Below are 23467 nucleotides of genomic sequence, written 5' to 3'. Positions count from 1 at the left end.
CATGAAGACCTACCTCCCCATGAGTTAGAGGTTCCGTTGATACGGATGTGGCGGCTGCACGAGATTGCGCCGTTCGCTAGGGCTTCGCTGCGACGAAGTACCTGCCTTGCCCAAGAAGAGAAATGAGAATCATGTGAAAGTTTGAGAAAGTTTGTGAAAGTTTGAGAAAGCAAGTAAGAAAGAAAGAAGAGAAAGTGAATCAAGAGACTCAAAGAGAAAGAAGAGAAAAGCGAGTCTGTGTGACTCAACAAAAACCTCCAAAGAAAAGTATACATTTTTGAGTGTGTGAGTATATATCTATACTTATAGCATCATGGATTTTCCTTACACTTGATTGCATGTGTTGCATTTAGAGTATGTTGAGATGTTTAGTTTGTTATTGTTCGTTGTTTAGCATGAAAGCATGAGATTGTTGTTATGTTATTTAGTATCTCTTTATTTATTGTTGAAGCATGAGATTTGTGTTAAGTTGAGTACTTGAGAAAGCATGACTTTGTGTTGTCTATTTGTTGATTAGGTTGCAAGCATATAGAATTGAATATGGGTTTGTTGAGTTTGTTGTTAAGTGTTGAAGTACTTGAGATTATGTGTGCTTGCCAAATGATTTTCAAAATCTATATTCTATAGTACTTTACAGGGTTGAGTGATTTTATACTTAGCTTCGTGCTAACGGGTTTATTTTCAAACTGTTTTGTAACCCCTTTCAGGTGGGCCCAGTTGTTGAGAGCGCACGAGTAGTACCTACATGTATAGCAGCGATGCATAACTAAGCTTCCTCATAATCGTCGTTTGAATTTCGACGACAATGATGTTGCCGGAGATCCAACGGCGGACGGTCTATACCTACATTTCTTCTTCGATAACCATTCCCAATATCTCCTCCACTCTGACCAGCGGCTACAGCCCCAAACGGAGCCCTAGCCGCAGTCCTGATACGGTCTTGGCAACATCACTTCTTCTAGATTGCTAAGAACTCGAGGTTTTCTCCATCATCTTCTTTCGCAAAACGCTAGAATCGTCGTCGCCTTGATTGCCACCACCACTTTCGGGCTCATGGCGACACCTCTAAATCGTCTACAAAATCTGAGGACGCAGTCGAGAGCTCTACCCTGCGACCAAGACGCTCTCAGCCCTCCGCTATATATGGCTATCTACTTTAATGCAAAGAGCGTACAAACAATGTTTTGAAGAACTCAAAAAGACACCTTGAAAATAACATCCAATCATTACTTCTTATTAATATAATATAATTGTTTTTTAGAGATAAAAAAAATAAAAAAAAATAAAAAAATAAAATAAAAAAAACTTATTCATAATCCATAAATACACTGTGGGGGCGTTTGGTTCAAGTTATATAAGATAACCAAGATTATATTTATTTGGTAATATAAGATTCCCACGTTTGGTTCAGGTTATGTAACTTTCCCAGGGAATGTTAGATAACCTGCGAATTAAGATTTTAGCTATTGGAAGGGAATGTGAGATAACCTCCAATTTCTTAGGTAATCTCACATTCCATTGTCTTATTACTAATGTTGGCTTTGGACGTTTTAATCGATTTATCTTATTACCGTTGTCTTATTTACATATCTTAGTTTTAAACCAAACACAAGAATCTAACATTCCCAGCAATCTAACATTCCCTAACAGCACGTTTGGTTCACGGAATGAATTTGGAGGGAATGGAATGCTATTCCACAGGGAATGGAATAGGTAAGGAATAGAATATGAATTGTATTCTGTTGTTTGGTTGGCTGAAGGAATAGACTTTAGTAATTGTATTCCAGTGTTTGATTGGTTAAAGGAATAGAAATGGAATAGGATTTAAAGACATAAATACCCTTATACAAAATAAATAATAATAATAATAATAATAATAATAATAATAATAATAATAATAATAATAATAATGAATATGATTATGATATACTGAATGTTATATATATATATATATATATATATATATATATATATATATATATATATATATGTTTATATTTATATTTATATTTATTTATATTTATATGGGAAAAGGGTCAAATAGGCCCTCAAACTTTTTTATAAGGAGTCAATTAGGCCCTCTAACTTTTTAAAGTTGCAATTAGACACACGAACTCTTAATCTCGGTGCAAGGAGACCCATTGACCTGATAACCACCTGCAATCCCCGGTAAAATGCTTTGTAGACGCTGACTAGGCACAATCTTTACACATTTGGCTTGCCACTCAAAAAATTAAAAAAAAATTAAAAATAAAGAAACAAAATATTAAAAATAGAAATAAGAAATACGATCATTGACCGCAATAACTCGGCCCCCTGGCAATTTGAAGAATTCGCGGTGGGAATTTTCCTTGGATTTTTTTAAGAATTCGCGGTATCCATGGTTCTTCCGGCCTCCATAGAGTCTCTTGACAGCGATAACTCGCCCCCCTTAATATATGAGAAGACCAATCGAGTAGTTGCTGCCGAAGCACAAAAGGAGTTTGTGTATATACTCTTCAGCTTCCTCATCTTGCATATGACAACTATTCTCAGGGTCACTAACAACGTCACCATTGGTTGTTTGAACAATTTGTACCATAGCATTCAAAATATGGATGCAGAAATTTGCACACAGTACATTGCAAAACCATGGTTCTGAATCCAAGAAATCCACTTGCCGACTACTGCAAGAAGTTGAAAATAAACGTTGATGATTTTGGGTCTGAGATGAAGTACGGCTATTCTAAACCTGACTGCATGTATTTTAGCATGTACCAAAATGTTAAATGCTATTATTCTAATGGGTGGACTACCAAAGAAATGAAGTCTGATGATTCAGGGTTTGTGGGTGTGTATTTGCAGAAAGGGTGGATAGTGTTCTTAATCAGTGATGATTTACAAATCAGACCTGCTTCTCCAAATGTTCTTGCTCAACTCCTATCAGGTCTGGGATTAAGTGAAATGGATCAAATCAAGGAGATACCGGTAGAAGTTAGCAAGGAGCAGGTACACTATTATTACTTTGCTTTATTCGTCTGATTTTAGAAAATAGATATGAAGCTACGTATGGTTATGACGATTTTCCCCCAATTTTGTTTCTTTATTTTTCTTTTTTTTTTCTTTTTTTTTTTTTTTTTTTTTTTTGCTGAGTGGCAAACCAAATGTGTAAAGATTGTGCCTAGTCAGCGTCTACAAAGCATTTTACCGGGGATTGCAGGTTGTCATCAGGTCAGTAGGTCTCCTTGCACCGAGATTAAGAGTTCGTGTGTCTAATTGCAACTTTAGAAAGTTGGAGGGCCTAATTGATTCCTTATGAAAAGTTTGAGGGCCTATTTGACCCTTTTCCCTATTTATATTTATATACATGTATATGCATGTGTGTGTGAGAGAGAGAATAACAATAACAATAATAATAATAATAATAATAATAATAATAATAATAATAATAATAATAATAATAATAATTATTATTATTATTATTATTATTATTATTATTATTATAATAATAATAATAATAATAATAATAATTATTATTATTATTATTATTATTATTATTATTATTATAATACAAATACATATTTATATTTATATTTATTTTCTCACTTATCCCACATCGGTTGGAGAAGTAAGGAATGGAGCCTTGAGGCTCCTATAAAAGGAGTCTCAAGGCTCCATAATTTCAATTGCAATGCTCATCCGCTAGGCAAGCTTGCAATGCCCATCCGCTAGGCATGTAGATGGGCAGTCTACTTAATTAGGAGCCAAGACTCCATAATTAAGGAGTCTTATACAGTTAATTTTTTTTATTTATATATATATATATATATATATATATATATATATATATATATATATATTGATGGATAAAAATTATAATTAATTAAATATATATCTTTATATAATACATTATATTTATTAAATAAATATAAATATTATATAATGTGTAAAGGGTATTTTTGGTATTTGTGATATAAAAGCTATTCCCAAGGGCATGGGAATAGCTAATACCAAGGTCCCCTAGGAATGGCTATTCCCCCGCGAAGGTAATAGCTCATTCCTAGGCATGTTATTCCCATGACAAAATGATCCAACCAAACGATGGAATAGGTCTATTCAAAGAAATGTTATTCCATTCCTGACCTATTCCATGAACCAAACATGTCATAAGGTAATCTAACATTCCCTAAGGTAATCTAACATTCCGTGAACCAAATGCCCCCTATATGTCTAGAATCTTCTTCCATTGAGTGGGAACTTTTTACCAAAATATTTGGCTTTATTATAGTTAGGATAATAATTAATATTACAAAATAAAAATAGTTCTTTTTATTTTTAAAAGTTAGTAATTAAAATTGTTCTTATTTCATTATGTTAGCAACTTACAGCACGTTTGGTTCACGGAATGAACTTTGAGGTAATAGGAATGCTATTCCATAAGGAATGGAATAGGCAAGGAATAGAATAGGAATTGTATTTTATTGTTTGGTTCGCGGAAGGAATAGACTTTAAGAATTATATTACAGTGTTTGGTTGATTTAAGGAATAGAAATGAAATATGTTTTAAAAGACATAAATACCCTTATAAAAATATGTGATGGTAGCAATGGTGGTGGTGGTGGTGGTGGCAATGGTGGTGGTGGTGGTGCTGGGGTGGTAGTGGTGGTGGTGGCGGTGGCAGTGGTGGGGGCGACGGTGACGGTTGTGGCAGTGGTGGTGGGGGCGGCGATGGTGGTGGCGATGGTGGTGATGGTGGTGGTGGCGGTGGTGGTGCTAGGGTGGTAGTAGTGGTGGTGGCGGTGGCAGTGGTGGGGGCGGCGACGGTTGTGGCGATGGTGGTGGTGGTGGCGGCGGCGGCGATGGTGGTGGTGGTGGCGGTGGCGGCGACGGCAATGGTGGTGGTGGCAGCGGCGGCGGCGGTGATGGTGGTGGCGACAACGGTGGTGAAATAGGATAAATTTATATATAGGATAAAAAAATTAAATTAAAGAAAGGGGTAAAAAAAAAAATAGATTCTAAAATCTATTCCTGAGCGTTCAGTAATAGGCTAATACCAGGGGGGCCTAGTAATAGCTATTACCTTATTTGAGGTAATAGGCTATTACCAGGAATATTATTCCTGGTAATAGAAATGGTTACCAAATAAAGTAATAGGCGTATTACTGGGAATGCTATGCCATTCCCGGCTGATTCCGTGAACCAAACGGGCCATTAGAGTTGTCACAAAAAAATTTAACTTATCCATAATTGGTAAATGGATAGCTAATGTAAATTGAATGATCAACTCTTATAAAAGTGCACTGCCTTTTTCGACATACAGTGGAGGAGTTTTTTCTCAAAATGGTCCCTTGACTATCGCTCATTCTCAATTTTGCATTTCGACTTTTAATTGCACCCAATGTGGTCCCTTGACTTTTAAAAACTCCCCCAAATCAGTCCTCCGTTAGAAATTCCGTCTATTGAGTGTTAAAATGAAGGATATTTTCGTCCGTTTACCTATTATATGCCTAATATACTCTGAAAAATAGTCGAGGGACCATTTTGGGAATAGTCGAGGGATCATTTTGGGAAAAACTCATTTATTTATTTCATTTTTGTTTATTTCCATTTTTTTAAAGACTATCAAATTAGAATTTCTATACATTTTTTTATCTTCCAAATATAAATAGTTAAAATCCACAATCAAAAGCCAAAATTTTAAACTTTCTCTACAAATTTTTTCCTTCTATCTAAACATATCAACTTCCCTCTATTCCTATCAAGTTTTACAATAAGTTCCGGAAGTTTCAAAAATATAATACTCATATACTTTTTATGTTCACACACACACACACACACACGCACACTTCAATAGACAATCAATCACTATGTATCACATTAAATATTATTTTTACCAATAAAAATAACATTACTATTTTTATCAGTTTAGACACCCAAAATGTACGCTTCATTTCTCGGTCAGTATGCCTTTGAAAATAAAATTATTATTTTTACAATCAATCGCTATGCTTCTAGCACTTCTTGGAACTGAGAAGTACGCGTCACTTCTCGGTCAATGACAAAATCTTAGAAAATATTTGTACAAAGTTGGCTTAACTTGACTTGCAAGGCCATTAGTTTCATTCTAAAGTTAGTACAAATCATAACTACCATTTCTAAATGCCTATCTACCAAGAAGTACATCATGCTAAAGAGAGTCTACAACTATGGTTATCAAATTTTATATGTTAAAGGACAAGTAAAATAAACCAAATATAAAAATAATTAGCACAAAACAAGCAATTCTAAACCTAAAGCCTCATCATTTTTCAATATTACAAGTTCTTGTCATTTTGAAGTTTGTTTGTATTTTATATATGAATATTAATAAACTTAAATTTGAAAGTTAAACTTGTTTACCAAAGTACGAAACTTATTGTAAAACTTGATAGGGATAGAGGAAAAATTTGTATGTTTAGACAGAAGGAAAAAATTGTAGAGAAAGTTTAAAAACTATTTATATTTGTAAGAAAAAAAATCTATAGAAATTCTAATATGATAGTCTTAAAAAAATGGAAATAAATAAATGAATTTTCCCAAAATGGTCCCTCGACTATTCCCAAAATGGTCCCTCGACTATTTTTCAGAGTATATTAGGCATATAATAGGTAAACGGACAAAAATGCCCTTCATTTTAACACTCAATAGACGGAATTTCTAACGGAAGACCAATTTGGGGGAGTTTTTAAAAGTCAAGGGACCACATTGGGTGCAATTAAAAGTCGAAATGCAAAATTGAGAATGAGCGATAGTCGAGGGACTATTTTGGAAAAAAACTCTACAGTGGAGTAAGGTGTCTTGTATTCTTTGGAGTAGAGTAAAACTCTACAGATACAAATAATACTAAATCTGAATGACTTGCACAATACTTTATAAAATTATAGCCTTTTTTATGTATCTCTAACAAAAATATAATGTATAATTTATAAATCACAGACACACTCATCATTAAAAAAAAAATAAATTAAATTTATTTGTCATTAAGTCTGAACTTCAAATTTAATACTCCATAACCTTTTTCTCTCAAAAGATTGAATTTCCAACCACAAGGACCATGGATGGAGCCACTGTGGAGGTAGTGGGGGGGCAACTGTCCCCCCTCACCCACCCCACCCCTTTATATATATATGTGTGTGTATATTTTTTTAAAAAATATATATGTATATATATATATATATATATATATATATATATATATATATATATATATATATATATATAGACTTGCACTCGGGTGCGAACGGCTCGCCCAGGCGCGAAATAGGAATGAATCATGTTCGTCCACGTGTCCAGATCTAATGAATGAGAAACACTGATTTTTAAAAAAAACGCGGTGGCATTTTCGTAAATAATTGAACATCGAAGTGCAAGTAAAATGTATTACAAGTGCATGTAAAATGTACTATAGGTGCAAGTAAAAATTTACACTGAGCATCAATACTTAGTTGCACTTATAGTTCTAAGTAGTTGCACCTATAGTTCTAAGTAGTTGCACCTATAGTTCTAAGTAGTTGCACAAATAGGTATAAGTAGTTGCATCTAGGTGTATGAATGTTTGCGAGTGGTTTTCAGGAGTATTACTACCCGCTGACTCAGATCAATGAATGTTAACAAGGCAAAATTACATGCACTTATAGGTGAAAGTAGGTGCACCTATAGTTATAAGTAGTTGCACCTATAGTTATAAATAGTTGCACATATAGTTATAAGCACACCCAGGTGCATGAATGTTTGCGGAAAGTGAATGCTAACAAGGCAAAATTACATGCACTTATAGGTGAAAGTAGGTGCACTTGTAAGTGATTTTACTTGCACTTCGATGTTCAATTATTTACGAAAATGCCACCGTGTTTTTTTTTAAAGTTATTAGATCTGGACACGTGTTGCGCGCTGATTCGTTCGCATTTCCCTCCTGAGCACTTATTCGCACTTGAGTGCATCCCTATATATATAGACTAACAAACCTGTAAAACAATGTAAAAACTATATAGAGGAGTTTGATGGATGAAAATCGAAGAAACTGTATATTGCTGGTAAAATATTGATTGTTTTTCTTTTATCATCAATTCTCCATGGATTTTATACATATATAAATTATGTTTATCAAAGAAATTAAATTCTTAAAGATCTACCATAAGAATTGTTAAGCATATGAGTGGTTGATGTTATTTTGTATTATTTAAGTTGTTATAATTATGTTCTTGTAGACTAGTTATTAGTTGTAACTTCCTCTACTTATTCTCTGTTGTATAGTATTTATACTCTTGATTAATTCACTTAATAAATCATAGTTCATCCCCTCACATGGTATCAAGAGCCATAATCTCCTAAGAAGTTGTTTTTTTCCTCTCTTTCGCCATTTTTATATCCATGGCGTTACATGTTGTTGTTGCCACTACAACCACCAATGACATTGTACAGTTTAATGCTCCGTCAAACTTCCCTATCAAACTCACCTCTATCAACTTTCCTGTCTGGAGACGCCAAGTCCAGTCTACACTAAATCGTCACTAATTAGCTTTAATTTCCTCGGCTCCATCGACAGTTCTGTCAAAGAACCAGCCAAATTTAATGATTCTGAACAAACCACTCCAAACCTAGCACATTTAACTTGGTATCGCAGACCAGATAATCACCAGTGTTGTACTTGGGAATTGTTCAGACACAATCCAACCCCTTATAGCTTCCGCCTCAACAACTTGTGATGCCTGGCAACGGCTCGTTGCCAGCTATGCTAGTGCCTCTCGAGGACGGATCATTTCTCTCAAGGCCAAGCTTACCAGAAACCCGAAGGGTGATCAATCAGTTACCGCCTTTTTGAATGATATGCAGTCCATAGTTGACGATCTCGCCCTGGCTCAATGCCTTGTTTCTGATGACGACATGGTTGTTTACGTCTTAACACATCTAGGAGACGAGTATAGTTCTATCGTCTCTGCTGTTCGTATCCGTGACAAGCCCATTTCTTTGGGAGAATTAGCTGATGTTCTCACGGATCATGAACGTCAATTGAAGGAAGTTGATGATACCCGCCAGTCTCTACTAGTTATTGCTAATGTCACCCAACGTATTCCCTCAGCTTCCCGAAATAATCAGCAGTCTACCACCAACTGGAGGTTCCGCAACAACAACAATTCTTACGGCAATAACAGACAGAATTGGTCGCAAAATAGCAACAACCGACCCAGTGTTGTGTGTCAGTTCTGTAACTTTGCTGGCCATGAAACCGTGTTTGCCGTAAGTTAGCTCGGTTTTTGAAGGAACATAATGTGTTTCCCATGCAGACACCTCCGTCTTATCAATCACCTACAGCTAATTCTACCGTAGGGTCAACTCCACCGTGGCTTTTTGACAGCGGGGCTTCTCACCACGCCACCCTAAATATGACTTCTCTACAGACCTTTCCTGAGTACCAGGGTCCCGATGAAATACGTCTGGGCGATGGTAATTCTTTAAAAATATCTCATATTGGTCAGTCCACTATTCCCACTCCCTCTTCCGTGCTCACACTCCAACATGTCCTGCATGCACCACAGTTGCATAATAATTTAGTATCCATATCTCAGCTATGCAAAACTAATCAAGTGTCGGTTGAATTTTTTGATTCCCACTTTCTTGTGAAGGATCTTCGAACGGGGATGTCGATACTACGGGGGGGGGGGGGGGGGGGGGGGGAGCATTAATGGTGTCTACTATGGACCATTCTTGAGTCAGCCCATAGTGAATTCCATGCATATGTCACATGTGTCTCAGTGGCACCATCGACTTGGCCATCCATCCAATAAGGTGTTACATCTTGTGTTGCAACACTGCAACGTTTCTATATCTATGTCATTGTTAAATAAATTTTCCTGCCAATCGTGAAATGTATACAAAAGTCATAAGTTACCTTTTTCCAAAAGCACTCTTGTTAGCACTAGGCCTCTGCAATTGATTTACACTGATGTATGGGGTACTTTAGAAAAATCGATTGATGATTTTTCTTATTATGTTATATCTGTTGATCATTTTTCTAGATACGTCTGGCTATATCCCTTAAAACGGAAGTCTGATGTTTTTGTCATATTCCATCAATTTTAAAGGTTAGTGGAGAAATGTTTTGGTCTGTCAATTGTCTCAGTTTATTATGACAATAGGGGGGGGGGGGGGGGGACAACTCCTCCTCATACACCTGAACACAATGGCATGGCTAAACGGTGACACAGGCACGTCGTCGAAAATGGGATGTCACTTCTCCATGTTGCTTCTCTACCATCTTCATACTGGCCTCACCCATTTCAAGTTGTCGTCTACCTAATTAATCAGCTCCCGACACCGGTTTTAGGTAATCAATCTCCTTATCAAATACTGTTCAAACAATCACCCAACTACGATAAATTACAACCTTTTGGTTGTTTGAGCTTCCCATGGTTACGTCCTTATAATACAAAGAAATTAGAACCAAGGTCGCGACCATGTATTTTTCTGGGATATTCGAACACACAATCAGCATATAAATGCCTCGGTTTTGTCTCAAAGCGAGTCTATTTGTCAAGGCATGTTCGTTTTGTCCCTAATGTGTTTCTGTAACACCCTCGATTTTACCAAAATTTAAAAGCTTAAAATAAAGGAAAAACAAGCTAATCATCCATTAAGATAAAGCGGAAGCAAAGACTAAATACGGAGGTGCTATGCCACACCTAACTCAACATAGGTGCACAGGCTAATTCTAAACAAAAATCTCATCAACAACGTCATAGGAAATAAGGCACACAGGCCATAAGTCTAAACAAGTCTAAACAAAGGAAAACAAGAAGAGCTACACTATATAGGGTCCACTAGCACGCTCTCCAAAAGCTACTCATAACCTATAAAAGCATAGGGATAACACCCGTCAGCGAGAGATGCTAGTAACCCACCAATACGCGTTAAGTAGCATAATGTATAGATATTATAAAACCATTTGAGACAGAGGAATACAGTATATATCATTTTAAAACCAAGAGAGTGAACGTCAAGAGGCACAACATAACACTCTCAACAAAGACCAACCATCAATAGGGCTGTGCAATCGGACGGATCGGATGGCGGATGGTGTCCTCCGATCTGATTTCGGATATCAATTTTGACTACCCTATCCGTTTTATTTTGTTGACTTATCCGTTCGATTATATGGTTGTTCGAGTAGGATCGGATCGGTCGGATATCCGGACGGTATTTTGGTTTTATAACAATGTACAAATAAAATAATCAATTCATGGAACACTTAATTAATTAACTACTTAAGTACTATAAGCCCCTAACTAGTAATTAGTAACTACTTAACAGCAAAAATAACATAAGTAAACTTATAAAACTTTAAACATATAATCAAATTAACAAAATTACAAGTTAGAAGCTAGAACTGAAACTTAAAAACATACACATTTACAGATTAGCTTACAAATTTAAAACTTTTACTGAGAAGTTCAATTCTTCATAGCTAAATATAACAGCCTGTCAGCAATAGCAAATAACAAGCAACAATTCAGCATCATTCTCCAATCTCCAAGCAGGCAAGCATGCAGCAGCATCATTCTCCAATCAGCAATTCAGCATTCAACTTTCAAGTTTCAGCCATTGAGCAAAAGAAAACCAGAAATCCAAAACTCCAAAACTAATATATGAATATATGATTTATATAATATTGAGTACTCTATGTCTCTATTAGTCTATTCTTCTTCCTGATAAGTGAAGACATAAAAACACAATAAGTTCAAAACATTTCATAACTTACTGCCATTCAATATTGGAACAATGACACAAACTCTAAAAGAGTGCTCAGATAGCTTTTCTTCCATATCAAGTTAAGATTGGGGGCACAATCCGGAACTTCTCAACAGATTGATACACAAAGGATTGGGGCCTAATCACAGAATTCAGAAATTCATACTCAAAGGACTAGTGACATGCAATCTGGAACTTCTCAACAGATTGACACGTATCACAGTCCACATAATCATAACAAATTAGAAACCCTAATCAATGAGACAAATAGACAATAATCTATAACAAAAATGTAAATATGGTTTAGTAATTACTTCATTTCTCAAAATTAATCCCTCAAGAACAAAGGGCTTCGATTCCACTATTCCAGCGTTCCACAGTTCCACCGGAGTCCGGTGACCAAACTAGGGTCTAGGGCTTCCACCACTCCACCAGACTAGTCGCTACTCCGAGTCTCCAAATAGGGCTTCCACCAGACTACAACTGTGAGTGTCTAACAGACTGAGAGAACTGAGATTTGAGAAGTGAGAACTCAGAGTCTTAGAGAGTAAGACTCAAAGACCAGAGCAAAAGAGAGAACGAGAGATGAGAGAACTAGAGAAGTCTAGAAGACCAGAGGTCCAGAGCGAAAGACTGAAATGGGAGCTCGGCTGCGCTGAACACAAACATTCAATATATATATATATATATATATATATATATATATATATATATATATATATATATATATATATATATATATATATATATATAACAACCAAACGACGTCGTATTACATAGGGTAAAAAAACCCTAGTGTTATGCCGGATATTCGGACGGGTTCGGGTGGCATTTATTGCCTCCAACCCGAACCCTCTTCATCCGTCTTATAACGTTGCCTCGGGTCGGGTCGGGTCTTCGGATACGGTCTACTCCACGGGCTCACCCGTCGGGTTTCGGGTCGGACCGGTGGGTTGGAAATTTCGGGTATTGCACACCCCTAACCATCAACAACAATCCACAAGTCAATAAGGACAACAAGCAACATACTCAACAATAGACGCAACCTACCATAATCAAGGTAGAGTTCCCGATATACATGCTCATAAGCAATGAATACAATAAATCACATAATGACAAATATCAAGTTCCAACCTTATGCCCTGTTCCACCCTTATGACTACCCCCGGCCTTATCTCAGTTCCAACTTGTACCTCCGAGTGCCACCCTGTACTTCTGGGTCCAACCTTATTCCGCCTGGGACCGTCGTCCCCCGCCAAACTGCCGCTAAACAATACCGCCGAACTCTCAGTACACGAGGGTACCATTAAATATTATAGTCACATCCGCCGAACTCATGAGCAAAGCTCAAGTCACAATACTATCAATCTCATTCATAGTCACACATAGTCATCATCAAGAGGATTGAGGCTCATCAATAGCCCAATCAAGTATCAACAACGGGTACAACAAATGTACAAGATCACATCATAGAATTCAAGCAAGAGGTTTCAATGATAGACATGAAACGATACTCAACAACAACAATGGACTTCAATCCAATATCAACATGATTGGCAACACAAGTTACCAATCCTCAAAAGGAATGGACAAACAACACATACTAGCATCAACAACATCATAACTAGCATGCACATCAAACGGGTAAACCAAAGTGGTTCCAACGAACCTCAAAAACTCACATAAATCCAACGAATCACAAAATTGGACTATTAGCACGATTCAAGACACCAAATCCTAACATAGATACTTAGGACATCGTTCTAGACATACGAAACATCAAGGAGACACCCAAAACATCAACAATCCAACAAAGGGAGGCCAAAACATCACAAACCAAAGGGTGGAACCACGGGAAAACAACACCCGTCACGACCCCACCTATTTACCCCGCGGGTGGATCCCTACCCGCGGCTCTGCCCGCCGGGTACACACCGGCGGCGGGTGGACAAGTGCCCGTCGTTCCGCCTGCGGGGAACACCTCTGTACACCAAAGTTCCCTTCGGGGAATTTCATCAACAAAGCCAAGTTCAAGTCCAATACACCCAAAATCTCACATACAACAAGGAAATGACTTGAACCCAAGAATAGATCAAAAGATAGCATTTAAGAAACCTAGATACAAGCTCTAAACATGCATTATCACAAGATCATGCATCAAATCTCACATTAACACCAAGAATCATCAATAGCAAGTAAAAAATAGGTTTTGTATAGCATGGGTTACCTTTGAAGACCAAGAAATTCTTCCTTTCTACCCTTCTAAGCTTTTCCTTGAAGCTCCTCTTCAACCAAGTCTTCTTACACAACCAAAACCACAAAGAAAACACTAATCTTAGATAAAGACTAGGTAAAGCTAATTAAAAACACCAACTAATCCTAGATCTTACCCTTCCTTAAGCTTGGGAGATGGAAATGTGGAATCTTGGAATGATTCCTAGCAAGGATGAAGGAGATTCTTCTTAGTTTGGGGAAGAAGCTGAGTTTTCTTAGAGAGAAGGTAGAGAAAAGTTTTCTTGCCAAAGTGGGGAAATGAGATTTAAGCTTGATAGGGTAAGGCTTCAAGACCAAGCAAGTGAGAAAAGACCATAATGCCCTTACTTTCCTTAGAAAAGCTTAGGAAGACCCCAAAGAGTTAAGTACAACCATTAAAGCTAAAGGTCCCCCTTTTTGACTTAAATCAATTGACCAAGGAGTTGGTCAATTTAGGTCCTCCGACTATCAATTTGGGAAATTGATAAGAAAGTCCACAAGGATGACTTAGAATTAATTATCCAATTAATCATATTTAAAGGATAGGATTTTCAGGGTGTCACAGTTTCCTTCCAGAGAGTTGCAGGTTAAGTTTGATTTGTCAACTAAGTGCCAGTCTTCCAGCTCGCCACAACTTTTGTTAAAGTCACATTTGTCTTACACAGGGTCGGCTCCTAGAGATGCGTCCTCCTCATCTGTGCCATCCTCTCCAATTGTGTCTCCAGTCGCGTCTCTCCCGCCGGAACATCTGTAACACCCCACTTTTCTATCTCTTAATCACAACTCTAATCCAACATTATCATAAACTAAGCAGCGGAATTAATAACTAAAAAGATAACTAGTGGGAATGTCACCGCCACAGCCACCACTCCGTGGTGATTGCATAGGCTAAGGGGTAAAACTAGAAATAAGATAAATATCTAACTCCCCTAATAAATACTGCAAAACATAAGGGGGAAAAAGTCACCCCAAAAGTCTACATCAACATCATCATCATAAAAAAATAACCAAGAGTCTAAATCCGGAAACAAAGTCATCAACATAACTAGAGTTTAGACATCTCAAACTACGAGACTAATCTAACTCGATCTCTTCTCACTGCTGGGCCCACCTGAAAGGGGTTTTGCAAGCAACACATAGACAAATAGGAAAACACCCATTAGCACGAAGCTAAGTATAACCACACTCAACCCTATAAAGTACTATAGATATACTTTGAAAACATTTGATTTCTCTTGTAAACGACAAACTCATCTCAAATCATCTTTAGATCTATCACATACTTTCTAGATGCTTGCAACCTATAATATCAACTGGCATGCTTATATATATATATATATATATATATATATATATATATATATATATATATATATATATAAGACTGAACACTTAGATACTTCAACATATAAACACTTCAATTAACTTAACAAGCAACTCATACTTACAAGTAGGATCATGCTAATAAAACCCAAACAAAAGGTGTTCTCATGCTCTCAAATTCTTATCACATAAACTTGATGTACAATGCTTCCAATATAACCACATGATCATGTTTGATGAACGATCTTAAATCAACATCCTCATTATGTAATCTCATGCGATTCTCTACTCAAATGCAATCTCGTGCAACACTATACATCATACTCATATGCAATCTCGTGCAATACTATAAACATACTCATATGCAATCTCGTGCAATACTATAAACATACTCATATGCAATCTCGTGCAATACTATAAGCATACTCATATGCAATCTCGTGCAATACTATAAACATACTCATATGCAATCTCGTGCAATACTATACTCATACTCGTATGCAATCTCGTGCAATACTACAAACATACTCATATGCAATCTCGTGCAATACTATAAACATACTCATATGCAATCTCGTGATATACTATACTCATACTCGTATGCAATCTCGTGCAATACAATAAACATACTCATATGCAATCTCGTGCAACACTATAATCATACTCATATGCAATCTTGTGCAATTCTATATTCATATGCAATCTCGTGCAACACTATAATCATACTCATATGCAATCTTGTGCAATTCTATATTCATATGCAACTTGTGCAGTTCTATATTCATATGCAATCTCGTGCAATATTATAAATATAAATATATATATATATATATATATATATATATATATATATATATATATATATATATATATATATACTCATATACACTCGTTGTAAAAATAGATTATGTTCTGTGGAGGTCTCTTTAAGTAATAAATGACTTGCTTTCTTTTCTCTTGAGTCTCTCTTGACTCACTTTCTTTTCTTCTCACTCGTAGACGGCTCAGGGTTTCACCGAAGCGTGAATTGTCCCATCGGGAACGGCGTAAATCCGACCCAATATCTCCTACCGTCTACGGAACCAATCTCGTGGTTCTCGCGCTGTGGAATCAGGTATCGAACTTTAAGTGTGCACACCCCCTGACCAAGATTCCAAGCTTGCCGGGAAGTTTCCAACCTCGTAACGTGGGAATACGCCGCGTTACATATACTGGGACCGCAATGTCCATAAAATCATCCGAGAGGACATAGTCCAAACGGGATCCTCCAAAACCTCACCAATATAGATAATACATAGATATATCTCTCATGCATCAATCTCATGCATGTAACAACTCTACTATTTCTCAATGCATCAAAGAATGATATACCACATGTTTATGACTTTGAAAGTAATACTTGGGCTCACGTTGGCCCTTTATGCACTTTTGAAATATGACATATGTGAAATGCCAAAATACTCTATAAGATGCTTCTAAACCATGTATAAAAACAACATGAAGTGCTCAAGAATATAATATCATGCTCAGTTTGCAACATAGCAAATCCTATACCTTTATATCAACAAAATATGCTTCATTCCTCATTGATCAAATATCATAATCTAGTCATGCTTTCATAATAAATCATATTCTCAAAGGATCATGCTTTTTCTACTCAATACAAAAATATCATCAGATCACATAGTCAAGCATTTCTCATACACAGTGAACTAACAATTGTATGAACTGTGTAGCAATTCTTCAATAAATCCTTCATATCATACTCATTTTTTATCCAAAAACAACGAAATCAAAGCCAAAACGTGCGTCGAGACGATCCCGAAGTGCCGAGCCACAAGGGCCCGTAACACTTGGTCCGAAACGACACGTAGTTGAGCCACAAGGGCCCAACCACTACACAGGTAACCACAACGGAGCACTCAAACATACAATACTTTAGCATTTCTACACATTTCTATCTTCATAACAATGACTTCACAGAGTCAAAAAGAGATTGGGAATCATGGGGTTATACCTTTAATCGAGCTCCAAAAGCTAAGCACCCGATTCTTGAGCTCACTCCTGAGTTAGCCACTTTAACAAGGAACCTTGCAATTCTAGCTAAGCCGCCACTGCCGAAGGGGAGACATCAGACATCGCTGTCGCAGCTCCGGTCACGCCGCAACTCACCCAAGAAAAGGGAGTTTGGACCTCGCTGGTACTGCTCCAACCGCGCCGCCGCCCGCCGTCGTCAGCCATCGCTGGATTTACCCACCCCGGACTGAGAAGAGATGGATCTGTTGCCTTCCAGCCTCTTGCTCGCCGGATCTACTGCTTCCTCACCTGTTCTGCTATGTCTGCTGCTTCGCCGACGGAAAGGAGAAAACAGAGGGGACGGTGGCCGGTTTCCTTGCTGATTGCCGGAGCTGCCTCACTGGTCGAGCTACGCCGGAAAATAATGCCGCCGCCACTGACTCCTCTAGCTACTCACCGTCGTCGACCCAACTTGCCGGAGCCTCACCCGACGTCGCCGATCTGCAAGCTCGCCGACAACCATGCCCCAACATGAACCCGAGAAAGAGAGAAGTGGGTTTGGTTTTGGGTGGGTTTCATGGCTTTGTGAGAATATGGGGGAAGTAAAGAGAAAAGGAGATGGTAGAGGGAAGGGCTCTGCTTCTTCTTCATTTTGGCGAGAGAGACACAATGAGTGAAAAGGGAGAGAGAGACCGAAATGGGGGTTGTTTGGTTGTCAAAGCTGAAGGGGAATCACAAACAAATACATATATACTTTATAATATATTTAATAGATATATTTAGAATTAGATAGGGTTTCAAAAATGGGTTGGGTTAAAGTGTTGGGCTAAAATCGAATCATTTGGGCTCAAACAAAACATTTGGACTACATTAAACACACTTGGGCTCAAAATTAAATCATTTAGGATAGAAAACTGATAAAAATAATACGAGTTTGTCTCGAATAGACTGTTGGCTCAAAATTTTAGGAAATAAATCATTGTAGAAATAAAATAATTTTATTTCAAAACTTTATAAAATAGGAATTTAGGAAAATATTTTGGGTTGTTACAACATCCCACATCGCAGTCCGCCTCGTCGTTTGCGCATTCCGACGAAAACAGTCCAGCGGCTTCCCGAAGTCCCTCCTCAGCTTCATCACAAACCAGACATGTTTCGTCGCCTCCTCCGTGACATTCGTCGCCCACTATTACTGCCGACGTCAAACCACCCAGTCAGCCCATACCTTCACCGCCTGCCACCGCCTCCGATACTTCTCAATCACAGGATGTGTTGCGTCGCTCTACTAGAACACACCGCCCTAACCCTAGGTATTCTGACTACGTTATCAACCTAACTAGAGCCCATCCCTTACCTCCCACTTTAGAACCTTCTACCATCGCTCAGGCCCTGAAAGATGCTCGGTGGAGGAAGGCTATGGACGAGGAGTTTGACGCACTTCACCGTAACAACACATGGCGCCTTCTCCCTTGCGGAGTTGGGGTCCCAATTGGTTGTAAATGGATTTACCGTGTCAAGCGTAAACCTGATGGCTCGGTTGATCGGTACAAGACACGCCTTGTTGCAAAAGGCTTCTTACAAACTACTGGTCGGGATTACTTTGAGACCTATAGCCTGGTTATGAAACCGGTCACTATCAGATTGGTTCTGACTATTGCGTTGAGTAACCACTAGGGTTTGCGCTAATTGGACATCAATAACGCGTTTCTGCATGGCACGTTACATTAGGAGGTCTATATGGAACAGTCATCGGGTTATGTTGATCCTCTGTATCCAGCTCATGTTTGCAAGTAAACAAAAGCTCTATATGGCCTTAAACAGGAGTACCAGGAGCTCTCGTTGTTCTTGCAGCGTTGTGGGTTCATTAAGTCACAGGCTGATGCCTCTTTTTTTGTTTATTCAGCCCATGGTGTAATTGTCTATTTTTTAGTATACGTAGATGATATTTTATTGACAGGAAATAACACTGACTGGCTTGATCGTTTTGTAGGGACCTTGTCAGCACAGTTTGCTCTTAAGGACCTTGGGTACCTTACACCATTTTCTGGGTGTGGAGGTCATCTCTACTAGAGATGGTGTTTTCTTGTCACAGAGCCAGTATATTATTGGTATACTGACGTCGTTCAAGATGGATGGTGCAAAGGATGTTTCAACACCGCTGGTTGCTTCAGAAAAGTTAGTGCCACTACAATCATCTAATACTGGGACTGATGATACTCAATTCTGTTGCTTGCTAGGTGTATTGCAGTATTTGGTGATTACACGACCGGATGTGGCATTTGTGGTCAATAGGCTCTCACAGTTCTTGCATGCACCCACGGAGTTGCATTGGCAAGCCGCTAAACGTCTGTTGCGTTATCTCAAAGGAACAGTTTGCCATGGTCTGTTCCTATGTGCAGGTCAGCCTCTTTCGTTGCGGGTATATACTGATTCAGATTGGGGAGGTTGTACCACCGCTGGCCGTTCTACTACCGCATATCTGGTGTACTTGGGCAATAATCTAATTTCCTGGAAGTCTACGTGCCAGAAGTCTGTCTCACGGTTGTCTACAGAAGTTGAGTATCGGGCTCTGGCGAATGCAACAGCTGAGGTTCTCGGGGTCAAAAATCTGTTGCAAGCGTTAAAATTGGGGCTTGATGAACCTCCGGTACTATTTTGCGACAACTTAAGCGACACATATGTTTGTAAGAATCACGTGTTTCATTCGCGCATGAAGCATCTAGCCTTGGACTACTTTTTTTGTGTGTGACTTGGTTACTAGCGGTACACTGATTGTGCAACATATTCCTCCCTCTACTCAGCTAGCTGATCTTCTCACCAAGCCGCTTGGACGTCACCTGTTTCTTCATTTTCGGTCCAAGATTGGTGTTTCCGACGGATCCTCAATCCTGCAGGGGCATGTTAAACATATGAGTGGTTGATGTTATTTTGTATTTATTTAAGTTGTTCTAATTACGTTCATGTATACTAGTTATTAGTTGTAACTTCCTCTACTTATTCTCTCTTGTACAGTATTTATACTCTTGATTAATTCAATTAATAAATCACAGTTCATTCTCTCACACGAATTAAGTAAATTTAGACTTTCCATAACTGTTGTCTAAGTTTATTGATTTCTCAAGTTTTCTTCTTCCCTCAAAAGGTTGAATCCCCAACCCCAAGGGTTCCACACCCTGATCTGACAAATTATTTGAAAAGATGTAAATCATGGTGATTCAATGGCTCAGCAGACATGACCAAATGCGTGTGCGCATAATTAAGAATGCCTTATGCTTTACGCCATTTTGCGTTGGGTTGAAAGCCCTTTCCCAACCCACTACGCCTTGGACAAGGTCAATGACTCAAGGTGGTTAGAATTGAGGGGTCATCTTGGACATGGAGCGTTATGTTGTGCAACTGTGTACACCATGCAAGGTGCACATGGAATTGGATTCATAATTTCTATACTATAGATTCATAATTTCTATACTATAGCTTCATAATTTCTATACTGTAGATTCATAATTTCTAAATTGTAGATTTATAATTTCTATACTGCAGATTCATAATATCTGTACTGTAGATTTATAATTTCTGTACTGTAGATTTATAATTTCTAAACTGTATAGTTATCAAATTATGAACATATAGTTCTGTGATTTGTGAATACAGAGTTCAACAATTGAGAATATGAACATAGAGTTTTGTAATTGTGAATATAGAGTTCAATAATTATGAATCTATAGTATAGAAATTATGAATCTATAGTTTAGAAAGAGTTAATTCCAGCAATAATCCTCCGACTATTGTGATTTTCCAAATTTGGTCCTCGTCTTTTAATTTGGACGAAATAAAACCTTGACTATCAAAGTTGTTCCATATTGATCCTTTCCGTTAACTAAAAGTTAAATAGATGTTAGTGAAGGGTTAAAATAGTCATTTCCTCTTCTGGTTTCTTCTTAAACGTCCATCGTTTCCTCCCAGACTAGTTTCTTCTGAAACCCCCATAGATCCACCATTTCCTCTCTGGCCTCCTCCTCTGATTTTCCACTCCGATCCACTTTCCGATCGACCGCCCTGTCGGACCCATCTATATTCGCATTCGAAGGGGAGGGTTGGAGGCGGCGGCTGTCGTCTTCTTTGTAGATTCGCAAGGGAGGGCGGCGACGTCGGTTGTCGTCTTCTTCGTAGATTCGCAAGGGAGGGCGGCATCGGCGTCGGCCTTAGCCTTGGGCTTGGCTTCGTCGTCGACTGTCAAATTTGGCCGAGTATGAGGAGCAACATATCACATATACACATATTTAAGAATTTAGATGTTAAGCATTATAGATTTGAGTTTTGAATTTTAATTTCTCATGGTTAAAGGGTTAGTTCTATACATCAGACACAACAAAAAACTACTTTAATTCTTCTACCCGATTTCTCTTGCTTTTAGTGAGAGAAAACTATACATTCAACTAGAGAGAGAGAGAGAGAGAGAGAGAGAGAGAGAGAGAGAGAGAGAGAGAGAGAGAGAGAGAGAGAGAGAGAGAGAGAGAGAAAGAGTAATGGAAGCAGGTGGAAAGAAATTTGTAGTTCTGATGTGCGCGAATGACTTAGAGTACGTGAAGATGTATAGGGGCTATTTTGGGGTTTTCCTGAGAATGCTGGCGGAGGAAGGGGAGACGTGGGCAGTGTTCTGCGTGGCTCACGACGAGTTCCCAGAGGACGACGAGATTGGAGAGTTCGACGGCTTCGTCATCACCGGCAGATGCAATGACGCTTGGATCTGCAACCTCCTCAATCTTCTTAAAGGGTTATGTTTTAATTTGTTCCTACAGATTCGTTGAACGAGAAGGAGAAGGAAGATTTAACTATGGAAATGACCATTTTACCCCCCTTAACTTAACGTCTATCTAACTCTTGGTTAACGGAAGGATCAATGGTGGAATAATTTTGATAGTGAAGGGTTTATTTCGTCCAAATTAAAAGACGAGGACCAAATTTGAAAAATCACAATAGTCAGAGGACTATTACTGGAATTAACTTGTATAGAAATTATGAATCTATAGTATAGAAATTATGAATTCAATTCCGTGTACACCATGCATGGTGCACACGGTTGCACAACATAATTTTCCCTTCGGACATACCCAATACATTTTTCTATTTTATTATACACGTATAATTTAATAACTTGAATTAATTACTACTCCGTATTATTTATATTTTAATTTAAAATTAGTGAATAAAATTTATTTTATATAGTAAGTTAGAGGTTATATAAATATAAAAATTAAATTTAAAAACCAAAATAATGTGAATAGAAAAGAAACAAAAAAAGAAAAGTTAATTTAATTACTGAATAATACACATACAAATTTCAAAATTTTGTGCGGCCGCATATAATAATATTGTAAATACATTTTTGTATTCAACAAAATTATACACACTAATACACTATTTCCTATAACAAAAGACTGATGGCGGAAAAAAAAACTCAAAATGATATAATGTGTGGATTGAATCTCCTGTAGGCACATGAAGATTAAGATATGATTGGAGCTATTAACGAACGAAATATAAACGAACAGAAGTTGTTCGTGTTCGTTTGATAAGGTTTTTTAGAGTGTTTGTGTTTATTTGTTAAGGTTTTTGAAAATCATGTTCGTGTTCGTTTGCTAAGCTTTCATTAGTATTTGTTAACGTTTGCGAACACATTCACGAACGTGTTAGTTAACATTAGCGAACACGTTCGTTCATGTTCATAAACACGTCGTAAATGCTTAATAACCAAACACATGAACATGTTCAGATCATAATTCGTGCGTGAATAAGAAATAATTTATACTCAAGAAAAATAACCAAACAAGTAACACAACTTCAAATTAAAGAGAATAAAAACAAATATTAAACGAACTCAAACGAGCTTATTTGCGAACATTATTAAATAAACACAAACGAGCTTGTTCACGATCTCTTAGCAAACGAGCTTACAATTGTTCAGACTCTGTTCGTTTATTAACTGAGCTCTAAATTTTGTTTGTTAACGTTCGTTACTTTAATAAGCGAACATTTACCGAACACGAATACGAGTAGTTACCGAAAACTCTGTTCGCTAACACTCCTAGATATGATATATGATTGAAAGCTA

Source organism: Ipomoea nil, unplaced genomic scaffold, assembly GCF_001879475.1.
Source record: "Ipomoea nil cultivar Tokyo-kokei standard unplaced genomic scaffold, Asagao_1.1 scaffold2735, whole genome shotgun sequence".
Taxonomy (NCBI): Eukaryota; Viridiplantae; Streptophyta; class Magnoliopsida; order Solanales; family Convolvulaceae; genus Ipomoea; species Ipomoea nil.
This window is presented reverse-complemented; position numbering follows the sequence as displayed.